This window comes from Passer domesticus, chromosome 2, assembly GCF_036417665.1.
Source record: "Passer domesticus isolate bPasDom1 chromosome 2, bPasDom1.hap1, whole genome shotgun sequence".
NCBI classification, from domain to species: domain Eukaryota; kingdom Metazoa; phylum Chordata; class Aves; order Passeriformes; family Passeridae; genus Passer; species Passer domesticus.
In genome coordinates this window covers 104,618,443-104,631,836 of record NC_087475.1, presented here as the reverse complement: position 1 = coordinate 104,631,836, position 13,394 = coordinate 104,618,443, and the positions used below count along the sequence as shown (strand labels likewise).

Below are 13,394 nucleotides of genomic sequence, written 5' to 3'. Positions count from 1 at the left end.
TATTTAAGCTAAGCCTACCTTCTTTCAGTTTGAACCCATTCCCCCTTATCCTTTCACTACATGCCTTTGTAAAGAGTCTCTCTCCAGCTCTCTTGTAGCTGCTTTTAGGTATTTGAAAGTGCTCTGAGGTCTCCCCAGAACCTTCTCTTCTCCAGGCTGAACAGCCCCAACTCCTTCAGCCTGTCTTCATAGGAGAGGTGGATGCAACAGGGAAGAGAAAAGCTCTGATCCCACAACTGGGATCTTGACATCCCAGTAGCCCAGGCACTAGTAGGAGACTGTGGTTATGACCCAAAGTGTAAGAGTGCTCTTCTGCTGGCAGTTTTAATTGTCCTTCTGCTGCAGATCTGGTGAAGGGCTGCAGGCAAGTGACACCTGCAATCTGAGTGAGGTGAGCACTCCCCTACTGCTCATGGGGAGAGAGTGCAAAGGAAAATTAACCGAGTCCCCTGGAGAGACAAAACCCAGGGAACTACAAATAATAAAACAATACAGGGAAGGATGGCCAGGTCCTTCCCCACAGCAGGAAGAGCAGAACTACCAGCAGCTGTGTAGTTTCAAGGCTCAGCCCCATCAACACTCTGTCCCTTGGTGCGCAGGCTCCTGTGGGAACAACTTCCCCAGGAAGTGAGTCACTCCCAACGAAACAGCTGCCCCTTCCCAAGCCCCTGCACCTTTTCCTCAGAAGCAAAGAAAGACTTCATCCTCTCCTGCCAGCTCTGATCCCTTTGCCATATGGGAGCACAGTTACTTCAGCCCAGAAACCAGGCTTGTCCCTCGGGAATACACCATGCACAACCCCCATCCCTCCACTGCCCACATAGCCAAGTTGAGCATTCCTCAAAGCTTGGTCCGTAAACAGCTTGACACAGCACCTTTCTGAAGAGCATCCTTGTCCTAGACATGTGGCTTGTAGACATGTGGGAGCATGGACTGAAAGAGGGTGATGCTTTATACAGGGATTTCTTCCAAGCCAAAAGAAATCCAACAAAACCCACAAACAGAAAACAAAAAAAGAAACTTTGATGGAGCTAATTAAATCTGCTGGCTAGGTCCCTCAGGAGCCAATACTTTAGAGACAGCACGTGGCTCAGCCTGCTATCCCCAGGTAGATCAAGGGTATCCAGGCCCTATCTGGGCTATCAGCAGGAATGGAGATAACCCAGTTTGAATACAGACTAGACCTTGAACTTGGCTGCAAAGCCCGTCCTTGCAGGGAGCCTTCCAGAGCCTGAAAAAGGAGGTCTAAGCCAGGCTATTTTTAATCAGCCCAGACCCAAATGTCCTTCACGATTGATCCATGCAACCTGCTGCCACATTCCTGCCCCCTGAGCATAGGCAAAGGTGGGCTGTGACTCAGAGGGACACAGCCCTCTGCCCCAGCACAATTTCCCTGCACTGCAGAGCCATAATCCAGGGGTGCCAGAAATACCCGGAGAAAGATTAGCAGCTCAGGCCCGAAGAGATGCAGGGGGTACCAGATGTCTCCTGAGAAAGCTTGCTCTCTCCTGAAAGACCTCTAAGCTTGGAGTTATCCTGTCTTGAAAGGGAACTCAGGGGCTTATTCAGACGTCAGCTCCTCTTCCCTGCTGCTGAGCTCTGGCAGAACTGAGGTCCTTTATAGATGCTGATGACTATTACAGAATAATAATTCCAAACGTATCAGCATGAATCAGCCCAATATCTGCATTAGCCAAAAAAATAAAAAGGCCAAAAAAAAAAAGCTTTTTTTTTTTTTTCCCCCAAGGAGGCAAAATAATTCTAAGGAAGTAAAAACAATAGTGGATTGTTCCAAAGTTTCTGTATATCTCATTCAGAGCTTTCCCTACTGAGTTAACAGCTGATGCCTGTTCAGCAGGAGTGGGAGCTGTCATTTTACAGCTTTTTTACAAAAGCAGAAAGGAAAAACCCATAGTATTGCCTTCCAGAACATTTTCAAAAATGGAGAAGAATTACTTTTTCAGAGAAAAAGGCATTAGGCATTATTTGATGGATAACTGCATTTTACAGGTGCTTGTTATGGAGGGGAAAAGAAAAATCACATTGATCATGGGCTCCTTGTAAAGATATGGGGCCCAAAGGCCAATGCTGTTCCTCTGATAGCAGCCAGGATACAGAGACAGGCTTTGATCTCAGCTGTGTGTCAATATGACATCAAATGCAGACCTCCAGAGGAACAAGCTATCACTAATGCACACTCTTGATTGATTTAGACAGCTTGTTTTCCTCCTGCTTTCAAAGGCGATGTTGAAATGCTCTTCCCTGCTGGACTTCCCCGTTACTCCTAGGGAGGGCAAAAGAAAGCAAAGGAGAAACTGCTCTGGCTGGAATCACAGTGCAAATGAGTGGGGCAGCAGTTATGTCATTTAAAACACCAGTGTAGCTAAATATGTCTACTATCTTCCCAAAATCTGTGAAAACACTGGCATTTTAATGGTTACATGTGTGTGCTGGCCCCCTGAAGAATCAGAGCCCTGATCTGTTATTGTACGGAGAGAACTGTGGGCAGAGAATGAATGCAGTGTAAAGGCAAGAATTCCCCTGAGTTTTTATCTGGGAATGTTGGCTGAATTATGTGATCAATAAAAGCATCGTGCAAACAGCAACTTCGTGTGGAATGTTCTTGTGGGTGGCTGCTCCATATAGATTAAGACAGAGAGGACACTGGACAGCACTGATGCCACATCATGCAGGTGTTAGTTGTGTGAGATCACAGAGAGGAGAAACACCACTTTGGTGTCTTTGATGGACATTTTTGCTGTTGCAACTCTCTGAGCTGTGTGAAATACACTCACTTTGTAACTGGTTTAGACAGTCCAAAATGCTAATTCTGATTTCTTCCTCCAAATAAATCATCAGCACTCATTATATTTGCCACTTGCTGTGTAGCATCCAAGTGTCATGCAGACACTTTTAGAAACAAACGCAGAATGGATAAATTGGCACCTAGAGAATTGTCTTTTGCAATTGATATACGTTATGGTCCGCTGCTTGATTTGTACCTTAAATGCCACAGCTGATCTGTATAGCTTGGGCTTGATTAAAAGAAGCACTAGAATGAAAATTAAAGTCAGCAGACAGTGTTTATTTTTCTGCCTTCTGCTTGTGAAATAAAAAGGGAAGAAGAGAGCAAAAGAAAGAAGGGGCAGGAAGCTGATGGTCAGTGCCCTGCTAGGACTGTCCTGCTGTCCTTCCCTGTCCTAGCAGGGAAGCTGTTGACTCTGGACTACAGGCAGGCCACATTCAAATAATGTGCCAAGGTGTTTGAGATCAAGAGACCCATATGCAATTCCCACCTTCTGGGAATGCCAGGGGAGCAATATCTAACTTGGGCACTGGTAGCAGCTGCTAGCATATATCCCTGCATCATGAGTAGAACAAGTTTTATTTTGTAGAAAAAGTAACCAGTGGATGCATTTGGGTGAACAGATGGAGCTGAGGAGTAGCAAAAGTCAGATGCCCCTTTCTTACAACAATCTAAGACTACCAGAAAAAAAGGATGTGGGTTTTGGTTTCTGTTTTTCTATGTCTTGCACAGTTAAAATGGAAGAGTCTGTTGGGAAGGCAGGGAAGGCAGTGAGGGAATTGAGGGCAGACAAGCTCACAGCATGAGAAACAAACTGCTCTCTCTCTTAGAGTGCATGGAGCTTGCCATAGGGCTTGCTTGTATAGGGATTGCTCTCTGCCATGCTCCTTAATTGCACATGAAAGCAGCCTGGTCTGCATGTGGCGTTTATAAACCTTCCCTTGGGAGGGAGGTCAGCCTGTGCAGTATTGTACTCATCGGTCTATCTGTGAAATTGTGTGCTTCAGGCTGCCCTAGGCCTGGATGCAAAAGGGGTTTGATCCTCCCCCAGGCTGGGGAGCTGTCTGCTCGATCTGTTTCCTGAAATTGGAGCATCATCTTTGTGCAAATACAATCACAATAACCCTGGGAGATGTGTCCCCCCAGCTCTTACACCTCTGCACTCAGGGTGTGCTGGGCAGTGCTGTCCTGCCTACCTTGCTTCCACATTCATGGGCTGCTACTTGGCCTTGGATGGAATAACTGATGAATAGATACTTCTGGCTGGAGAGGGAAGATGAACTAGGCTTTTTTTGAACCCTTCTCTGCAGTTTGAGAGCCCTTGGAGCTTCCAAGGCAGAGCAAGTTGGCCTGGAAGATCAGGGCAGACAAAGAGTGGTTTCTTGTTAAAACCAGAAATGGGCTGCTGCTGTAAGTCTGAGAGGTGGATATGAATCTCTCCTGATTCTGGGGATGAATCTGGCTCCCTCCTTGTGCTCACAGAGGGAGAGTTCTCTCTGGTTATGAGGATGTTTGTGGAGGTCAACAAGCCAAGTTAGGTATTTCTAGCTTCACACATGCACATATGAACTACCTCCATCTGTCACCAGCTCCGCAAAAAATACCCCTGAAGGGCCAGCAACAGCTTCTAGGTAGAGGAAACATCCAACAACTGCTTGGGAAGGAAGAAACTGGATTTTTGCTTCTGCTGCTGTATACTAATTTCTAGGCCATTTGTGTTTGTTCTGGTGCTCAGGTTAGGACCCCTGTTTGAGTTAGGAAAGAATTACTTGGTATCAGATTTTATCAGTCTGGTAAGTGCAGTGCAGAAGGGAGTACACAAGAGCAGAAATCTTGCCTAGTGACTATTTTGCACCAGTGTTTAACAGTTCCAGGACTTGGTTTGCAAGAGAATTACAATCCAAGTGTGGCTTGGCTTGGCATGGCTTGATGGACTGTGAATAAAACTTGCTGAGATGGCAGCTTATCTACCACTGAACAGGAACTGCTGTTGACAAAAGCCACAAGCATCCTCTGCAGCACCTCCAGAAGAGCTGCTAGGTGGGAAGAAGTGTACAGTTTGTCTAGCAGACTGACATGACTAGGAGCACAAGTGGGGAGACTGGTCATAATACAAGAATAGTCTTGGATTTATTCTCAAAAGGGTGACAAGAGAAGCTCTTAGAGGTGGCAAGAGCAATTTTAAATTATACTTTCCCAAAGAATGCTTTTGGGTAAACTATATTCACCCCTAAAAGTCCACACAGAAGGCAGCAGTGATGATCTTAGCAAAATGCTTATTGGTGTCCTGTGACTTTGTAATGGCCCTGTTCCCTTTTAATGGAACTGCTGATGCATATCAAGTAATAAGAGATTTATTGTGTTTTCCTTAATGCTCCAAGAGTCTTATTCCAACACAGAAGTTAGAAACCTCACTTTGGCTGTAAAAAAAGCCTCCTGTTATAATTGCCTGACATGCTGCTGAGGTTTGAGGAAAATAGGAAACAGTATGAGAGCTGCTAACCAGAATGGGAAACACACTGGGATTACTGGAGGAGTTATGGAGAAGCCTGTGGGCAGCTACAGTTCAAGAGGTGCTGGTATCCCATGCTGGAGAGCAGACATATGAGTTAAGGCAGAGCAGGGGACTTGACTGGAGAGAACACCTGAAATAACTAATTGCTCACAAAACAGAAAATGTAAGAGGTTGGTGGGAGTAGGATGGAGGAGGTGGTTCCAAGGGCAAAAAGAAAACAAGAATAGGCTGGGGGAATAATCTTGGCCAGGCTGAGATCTGCCACTTAATAACACTTGACAAAATGCAAATAATTTCTCCTTCCTAAAGATCTGCCAGGGGATGCCTCAGCTATCTGGGGTCAACGATTAACACTCCTACCTCCTTTTCTATTGCTCCATGGAGACGAGGAGCTGGCACACATGTCTCAGGGAGGAAAAAACTTGCTGTGGACCATGGAGCAGCAGGATTTGCCAGCTTGCCTCTGATTGCCCAGCCCAGCCCTGAGATATAGCTCAGCCAGGCTCGTGTTTGACTTCAGCAGACGCTGCTTGTGGGCTTTGTAGAGGTGCACAGGGATAATCAGGATTTGGTTTCTGTTTGCTTGCTAATTTCAGCCCCTGCTGTGAGATTTGGATGTTTCTGAGGATTCTGTATTAGCTTTAATGATTAAAAAATTATTTCAATGCTTAGTGAAGAAGATGCATGATCTATCATAGAAGCCGCTTAGCAACAGGACTCATTAAGACACGTATTAGTACAGAAAGATATCCTTGCCCCAGCGCCCTCTTGGAATGACTATCCACTCATCTAAACAAGATAAAGGTCTTTGCTGGCCTCCTCTGAGGCCAGAGGATAAAGCAGTCAACTGTGAAACAAGATTTCTTGGTTCTTTTTCTGGCTTCAACTATGCGTCAGTATGTGGATCTGGGCAAATCATTTCACCTGCTTCAGTGCCTCAGTTCCCCCACAGGTAAGATAAGCACAACAATGTATAAGCACTCTGGGGAAATGACTTTCAAGTGCCTAAGCTCATTAGAGAAAAAACAACCAGTGCAGTGAATAAAACTGTCTCAGCCCCTTGCTGGTAGTTTGTACTAACCACACGGCTCACTTTGTCCTCCTGAAGCCCCACATACAGTTGCTAATTACAGGGGAGAAAAAAGATCTTCTCCTAGCTCCTTACCACCTGGTGGTAGCCAAGCACAGATGTCAAAACTTGTCATTTGGCTCAAAAGAATTAATTTTAGGCAAAGCATTTCTGGTTATCCTTCAAGGAAGGAAAGGGTCTGCCAGTTCTGGGGCAGGATCTAATTTTGCTCGAAGGAACACTGTTAAATACCGCGTCTGAGAGGAGAACAGTAATACTTTGTGTTTTATTCTCAGAGTCATTCACTGAATCTCTCAGGCAGCAACATTCTTAGGAGGAAAAACAGAAGTGGGGTGGAGGAAGCAGGTGTAAGAGCAGACATTTCATTCCACAGTGAAAAAGCTGAGGCATTCCTGATTCTTCGGCTTACATGCAGGGCATTGAACTTCATACCTGGATGTACAAGCTGCAGTCACACCTTAGTGTGGGGTAAGGGTAAAGGAAACATAAATGAAAGGAAGACAAGAGAAGAAAAATAGGTGTAGGTGAGAAACTAAGGTGTGACTGAAAGGAAGGAAAGGGAACAGAAGGAATGAGGTTAATGGGAATGCGAAAGTCGGAGAAAGGAGAAGGAGGAATGAACAAGGGTGAGGGAGCAGGAGATCAAGTGGGACAGCAAGCAGGAGGCACAGTCAAATCATCTGAGTGCTCTCTGAAGAGATTGCCTATTTTGTTTCTGCCCCTTTTTTGTGTGTGATCTTGCCTTAAAATTGCAGGAATGTGGCGGCACAGCACTGGCGCTCTGATTTATTAATTCCATCCCATCCCACAAGCCCATAAAACAAAAGCATCTGTGTTTGCTCAAGAGAAAACCATGAAGGGCCTCATTCACGTCAGAGGTGGAGAGAGAAGCTGGCAGATAGAGGAAAGTCATCGTCTCCTCCTTCCTTTTCACCTTTGTGTGGATCTGAGCTGGGGGAAGGGCCTTGGAAGAGAAGGATCCAGGAGATGAGGGATCAGCAGGGAGAAAGTTAAGATCACCCTGGCATTTGTGCTGGAGAAAGTGGAGGGGAGACACAATGAACACAATGGCTGGACCAGTGAGGAAGGCAGCCCAGCATGGCAGAGAGGACAAGATCCCCTGCTGCCACCCAGGCTCACCCAGCACTGGTCTCTGAAGTGGCACTTTGTGCAGTATCACCCCAATGAATGTCAGTCCCATTGCTGTGGTCACAGTCAGGGCTTTCATGATGCCTAGCACTGTTGCCTAACTCATAGCTATGGATATAAACATAAAAATAAATTAAATCTGCCAGTCATAGTTGAAACACCCCTTTACAGCTGTTTTTAGCTTTCAGAATGAGGGAGGGTCAGGGCAAGATGAATGTTAATTATCCTACTTTAACAACTGGGGCATGAAAGGGGAGAGGAGCCAGCAACTCCTGCCAGGCAAGGATCAACTGTGCTGTTTCTATCAAGAGGCACTGGGAGATTTTTGAGAGCAGAGGACCTTGCTAAAACCCTGCCCTTAAGGACAATGTCTTTGGAAGCCAGGCTGTCCTGCAACGTCCCAGGGGAGCGTCACCTCAGGGGAGGAAGGGTCTGCAAGTTACTGCTGCCTGCCTGGCCCTTGGCTTTTCCTCCCAGTTCTCCCACACAAGGATTGCCGAGGAGCAATCCTGCTTTGCTTAGCAAATCACAGTTCCCATGTGCCCTGTACTCCCACACACAGACCCACCGTGAACTTACAGAACGAGACAACACTACTGCTCTAAAATCTTTTATCCAGAGCTGAGACTGCCCGACTGCTAACCCTGTTCAGCTCCAAGTAATCCCAGCACTTTGCTTGGCTAGAGGTTGGCTGTACTGGGAATAAATGCCCTTGCTCTCATTGACAAGAGGGAACATCCAAAGAAAACCATTTCCTTTTGCAATGCAGCATTATTCATAGACCAGCACCACATAAAGTTGCCAGGACGCTGGCAGTCTGCTAAAATCCACAACATGGGCAGGAGAAGTGGCAGTGTAAGCACCACTGGACGAGCTCAAATCTCAGCAGAAGTTAAGCTGAACCTGCTCCAGCTCACAAAACCCAAGCCTACAAGAACTAAGTGTCAGCACACAGGCTGGAAAATACATTTTTTTTTACTTCTGCCTGGAAACGGAAATATGCCCTAGTGATCTTCACTTAAACACGTCTGTGTCCTTTTGTCCTTCGTCTTACATTGATCAGTGTCGGGGGTTTTGGAAGGCATAAAAAATCCTATGCTAGAGCATGTGAGAGGTTCAACCCTGAAGATTTAAATATCTTTCAAGTGGACTGCCCTGTCTAGTGATGAACAACCTACTATCCATCACAATTTCTACTCTTCCTGAATCCTACACTCAGCAACAGCAGCACCTTGTAGCACAGAGTTCCTTATGTCACAATGCACAGCATGGGAAAATACTTTTATCATCAAATTGCTACCTTTCATGTTTTCCTGAATGCAGTCCAGTTCCTCTACTGAGAAAAGCTCTGTAGAGAAGCATTCATTCTCCCTCTTCTGTGTTGTTGATTGCTTTGTTTTTCACCCCAATGTCCCTCCTCATGTGTCTTCCTGAGCTAACTAACCCCGTTTTAAGGAATCTCTCTGTGTGAGCCAGGGATTAGTAGGATTACCTGATCAAGTATGGATGAGCAGCAAACAAAATCTAAAGGTCCCTTTGCTGGAGCTGTGGATCCCATTTCTGTGTCTCAGACCCGGGAAGCTGTGTCTCATGAGGAAACTCAGATCACGTTTTATAAATCCCAGGAATTTGCAGAGTGCAGTGTTTTCATCTCAGGCAGAAAGATGTCAGACAGCCCCCCACACTGTGTGGTGGAGGAGGCCAGCAAGGTAGCTGATCAAACTCTTGGGAACATTGGCAAAGTAGATAAATTTGAGCTTTAAGGGAAGGACTTTGGGAGCACTAATGCCACATGACAGCAAGCTAGAACAAACTTCAAACCCTTAATTATGAGCCTGCACAGCCTAGAACAGCATGAAAGGTTAAAGGACCAAATTTTCATAAGTGTGCTGACCACGGGTTGAGGAGTGGTTTGGAGATGTACCCCAGCCTGGAGGAATCAGTGGGGTCCGACCAGTGTCCCTTTCGAAGAACTGGTCTTAGGCAGTCATGTGTGCACTGGAGATAAGGGTGCTGACAGCCCCAGGTCTCGTCCATGCCCTGCATTTATTAGTCTTTTGTGGTACTGGTAGGTTTTAAATGGCAGTCCTGTTAGGCTGAGCTGCTTCGCAGCAAGTGCTTCGCAGAGATGCAGGGGCCTCTCGCCTGTGAGACAGATGATCTGGGGCTGTCTCAGCTCTGACGCGATGAGCTGCCGTGTCTCCCTTGTAAAGAGGGGGTAGTCATCCTGACAAACAGCTCTGTATGTGGGCAGGGAGTGCTCTTAATCACACATGCAGAGTGCTTGGAGATCTTGGGATGGGAAGCGGTGCAGAAAAGCGTAATGCTTATTATTAGGTAGAAAGGCCAGGAGCAAAAAGGGCAGAGTGATTTTAGACTCCTCCAGGGCCCTGGAGGTGTGTGGGACCCAGATTCCAGTCTGGCTTATTACCTCCTTTTTAGGTTTCTTCTTTTATTAGGAACAATTAGATACAAGGAGGAAAGGGACAGATATCATCTTTCCTGTGTACATCCTGCAGAATAATTGCAGAGCTTTCTCAGAGCAATTTTGCATGCTCAGTAAAGGGCATCTTTGAAGCCTATCAAATATCTCATCCCTTGTAGGCATACATATGAAGGCTTGCAACACACGTCTTTATTGCTCCCAAGTATTGTGAACAGGAAAGACCATCAAAAGTGCTCAAGACGAGGAATAAGAGGCCTTGGAAGTAGTTCCAGGAGGTGGATGGAGTCGTGGGGTGGCTTCTTATGTTTGGAGGTGGAACTTTGCCTCCTGAGGCACTGGAGGAAAGCAGGAGGTGACTGTGCACCAGCACCCTGGGAGAGAGGGGCACTGAGAAACACAGGGATGTGTAGAGCACTGCCATTGGCAGGTGATTACCGTGGTGAGGAGGGTAGGAAAGCCATCCAGGGGTACAGCTGGAGACAATCCAATGCAGGCTCCTGCCAGCAAGCTGCCTGCTAGGTACAACTTTGGTCTCGGACACTAAGGACATCTCCTGGCCTGCTGCTGAAGCAGGGGAAAGTTTCCTGCCAAAAAGCACCTTTACCAGTGCTTCATAGGCAAGAAGAAAGGAAAACACAGCCTTGAGCTGTCCAGTACAACCTTGCACACTCTGCAGGGAAGAGGTCATTAGAGAACACAGGCACTGGGCACCAAAATATTCCGAAGCCATGGAAAGAATATGAATTTAAGGGCTGTATATTGTGGAAGTGTTTTCTCTCTTGCGTACATTTAGCTGCTGTATAGCTCTGTACAGCTCCCTAGGCAACAGTCTTCCCAGATGACACTGTAACAAAGCCCAAAGGTGCGGGAGCTCCCCTCATTAAAACCCTTGTCGTGGGAGCAAGTGTCCTCAGCCCAACTGCTTTGTTTTCTATCCCATGGCTGTTCAAGTGTCTTGCAAGCCAGGCTGAGGCCCTTTGTTGCAAAGGTGGCTGCATCTCAGCTGTGCTCTGTGTCAGCTGGTTGAATTGCTTTGGGATTGCAAGGTTGCCTAGATGATTTCACTATTATTATAATTATTATTACTATTATTGTCATTACTGCTATTATTGTTATTGCATTCAAAATGCCAAAGAAGAGCTTTAACTTGGTCTCACCAGATTTCTGAAACACCCAATATGATGTGTTAGCTGCACATCTACCTCTGTACCTTAACTGCTCTGCGGAGCCTTAATTCAATGCAGAGTGAAGTGCCCTGAAAGCAACACCAAAGTCACTCCTGGGAGGGATGGGGGGAGGGAGGGCAGGAATCACAGTCACGGAGCTCCTGGCCTCACACTGGGCAGGCACAGCATGCACTCAGCTACCAGCACTGTATCCCTGCTGTGCCTGCCAACAGAGAGATTCCAGGAAACCATGGAGCAGGCACCAAGCAAAGGTGATGGAGCCCCCACATCCTGCTCCAGGACACGGAGAAAAGGGGATTGGCAGTGTGCACGGCTGCAAACAGATGTGACACAGGCTGTGATACAGCTCTGCCAGTGGCCTCCTCCTGCCCTGTAACCCTCTCTATTTCCCGAGACAGAGGTCCCCATAATCTCCTACTGAGGAATCACTTTTTAGAATATTGATGGCCTCCCTTCTGTGAGGTTCCTATCCTGCTGTCTCTGTGCACCTATCTCCCAGCTTGTGGAAGTGCTCTATGGCCCCTGTTCCTAGTCTGTCTGAGGCTAGTGAGGACAATGCCTGGTACTTCTGCTGGCTGTCCAGAGGTACAAGGTGTGAACCTTGCCACCCATTTTTCCCTTTTTGCACCTGATGAGATTTAATCCCAAGCAGAAGTGGGTGATCAGACTCATGTGTAAAACGGCTGTACCTTGCTGCACTCTCTGCATATGTGCTTTGCACAAGGAAGCCTCCTCTGGGTCCAAAAAATGAGCTGGAAGCACCTGCAGTGGCTGCATCGCTCACTCTCCCCCACTCACTTGCTGAGCTGGGTGGACTTCAAGTTATCGGACAGGTATTTATAGCTTGTCATTATTGCTCTGCTATGGTGATGCTTGGTGCTGCCCTGCTGATTCCAACACCCCATCTCTCCAGCTGCACAGAAATTGCCCCTTGGCAGCTTTCCCTAAGGAGTTACTGAGGAACTGGCTGCTTCTCTTCAGATTTGCAGCACCTTGAGGGGTTTCTCTCTGTCATGCATTAGCTGCGAGCCTCTCCCTCTTCTTCCCTGGCCCGAGGCTGGATGGGTCAGTGGCTGGAGCGGGAGGCCAAAAAAAAACTACTTTCCAACTCGCCTAGCAAGATCCACCCCAAGCTGCTCCAGAAAATCAGCAACTGCATCCCTCGGCAGACGCCCGTGTCTGAGGCAGGAGCAGAACCGGGCAGAACTCTTCCCCAAACCTCCTACTCTTGCCCTCTCCCAATCCACGTTTCCAGAGCCTCTCTCTGGGACGCCCGCCTGGGGTCAGTTCCCAGCGAGGCTACCTGTGCCTGTACACAAACCCCCTTGTCGCCCTTCTATAGTTTGGCTTCTCCGGTGTTTGTCACCAAGAGGCGCAATAAAAGCTCTCCGGGAGCAGCGGCGTGCCCGGGACCGGCGTTTGGGTACCCTTGCTCGGAGATGCCGGCGGCGAGATTCCCGGGTTTACACACACCAGGAATGAAGGCATCTCCCCACAGCTGGAAAATTCCAGCCTGGGATTGGGATGTCGCTCCCCTGGAAGGTGTCCGGACCAAGGTGCGGGGGGATGCAAGGACAGGCGCTCCCCGTCAAGCGCGGAACCGGTTCTGGCACCGAGCAGGGATGAAGTTCGGGGATACAGCCGCCGGTCGCGGGGCACGGCACCCCTCCAGCGCCAGGCGCCGGGGGACCGCAAGGTCACCGCTGCATCCCCGGCGCCGCTCCCACCCCCAAAGCCCCGGTGCCCGAGCGGGGTCTCCCGCTTACCTGGCGAGAAGGGCCGGTCACGGCGGAGACGCCGGGGCGCCGGGCGCGGGGCGGCAGCGCGCCGGGGGCTGCCGGGGGAGCATGGCCCGCCGCCGGGCGGAGGCGTGTCCTGCCTGCGCCCTGGGAACGGCACCGGCACCGGGAGCGGCACCGGCACCGGCACCGGGACCGGCCCGTCGGCGCTGCCGGCGGATGGCGGCGCCCGCCTTCAGACGGCGCCGGCGATGCGGCTACGCGCGGCGCGGAGCCGATTTAAGGCCACCCCGTGCCGGGGGTGGGGGAGCGCCGAGGGCCGCCCGCAGCGGCTCCTGCGCGCCGCGCATCCCGCGGGGCCACCTTAAGCGGGGAAGGGGCGAGCGCGGAGCCAGCGAGGGGGGAAGGAGCGGCGAGGAGGCGACCCGGGAAAAGGGGAACGGGAGCGGGGCCGGGCACGGC

General features: G+C 48.9%; 1 protein-coding gene across 3 annotated transcripts in view; it reads right to left on the bottom strand.

Annotated features, from left to right (window-relative positions):
* The window catches only part of LOC135294664 (galactosylgalactosylxylosylprotein 3-beta-glucuronosyltransferase 1-like), a 28,113-nt gene extending 14,921 nt beyond the window's left edge, over nucleotides 1–13,192 (bottom strand). For 2 of the 3 annotated variants that reach the window (XM_064410247.1, XM_064410248.1), the window contains exon 1: nucleotides 12,960–13,116. The gene's annotated coding sequence lies outside the window, so the exon portion shown is untranslated. Of the gene's footprint in view, nucleotides 1–12,959 lie in introns of all 3 variants that reach the window. The other variant, XM_064410249.1, reaches the window with a different exon arrangement.
* Nucleotides 13,193–13,394: the final 202 nt, after the last annotated feature.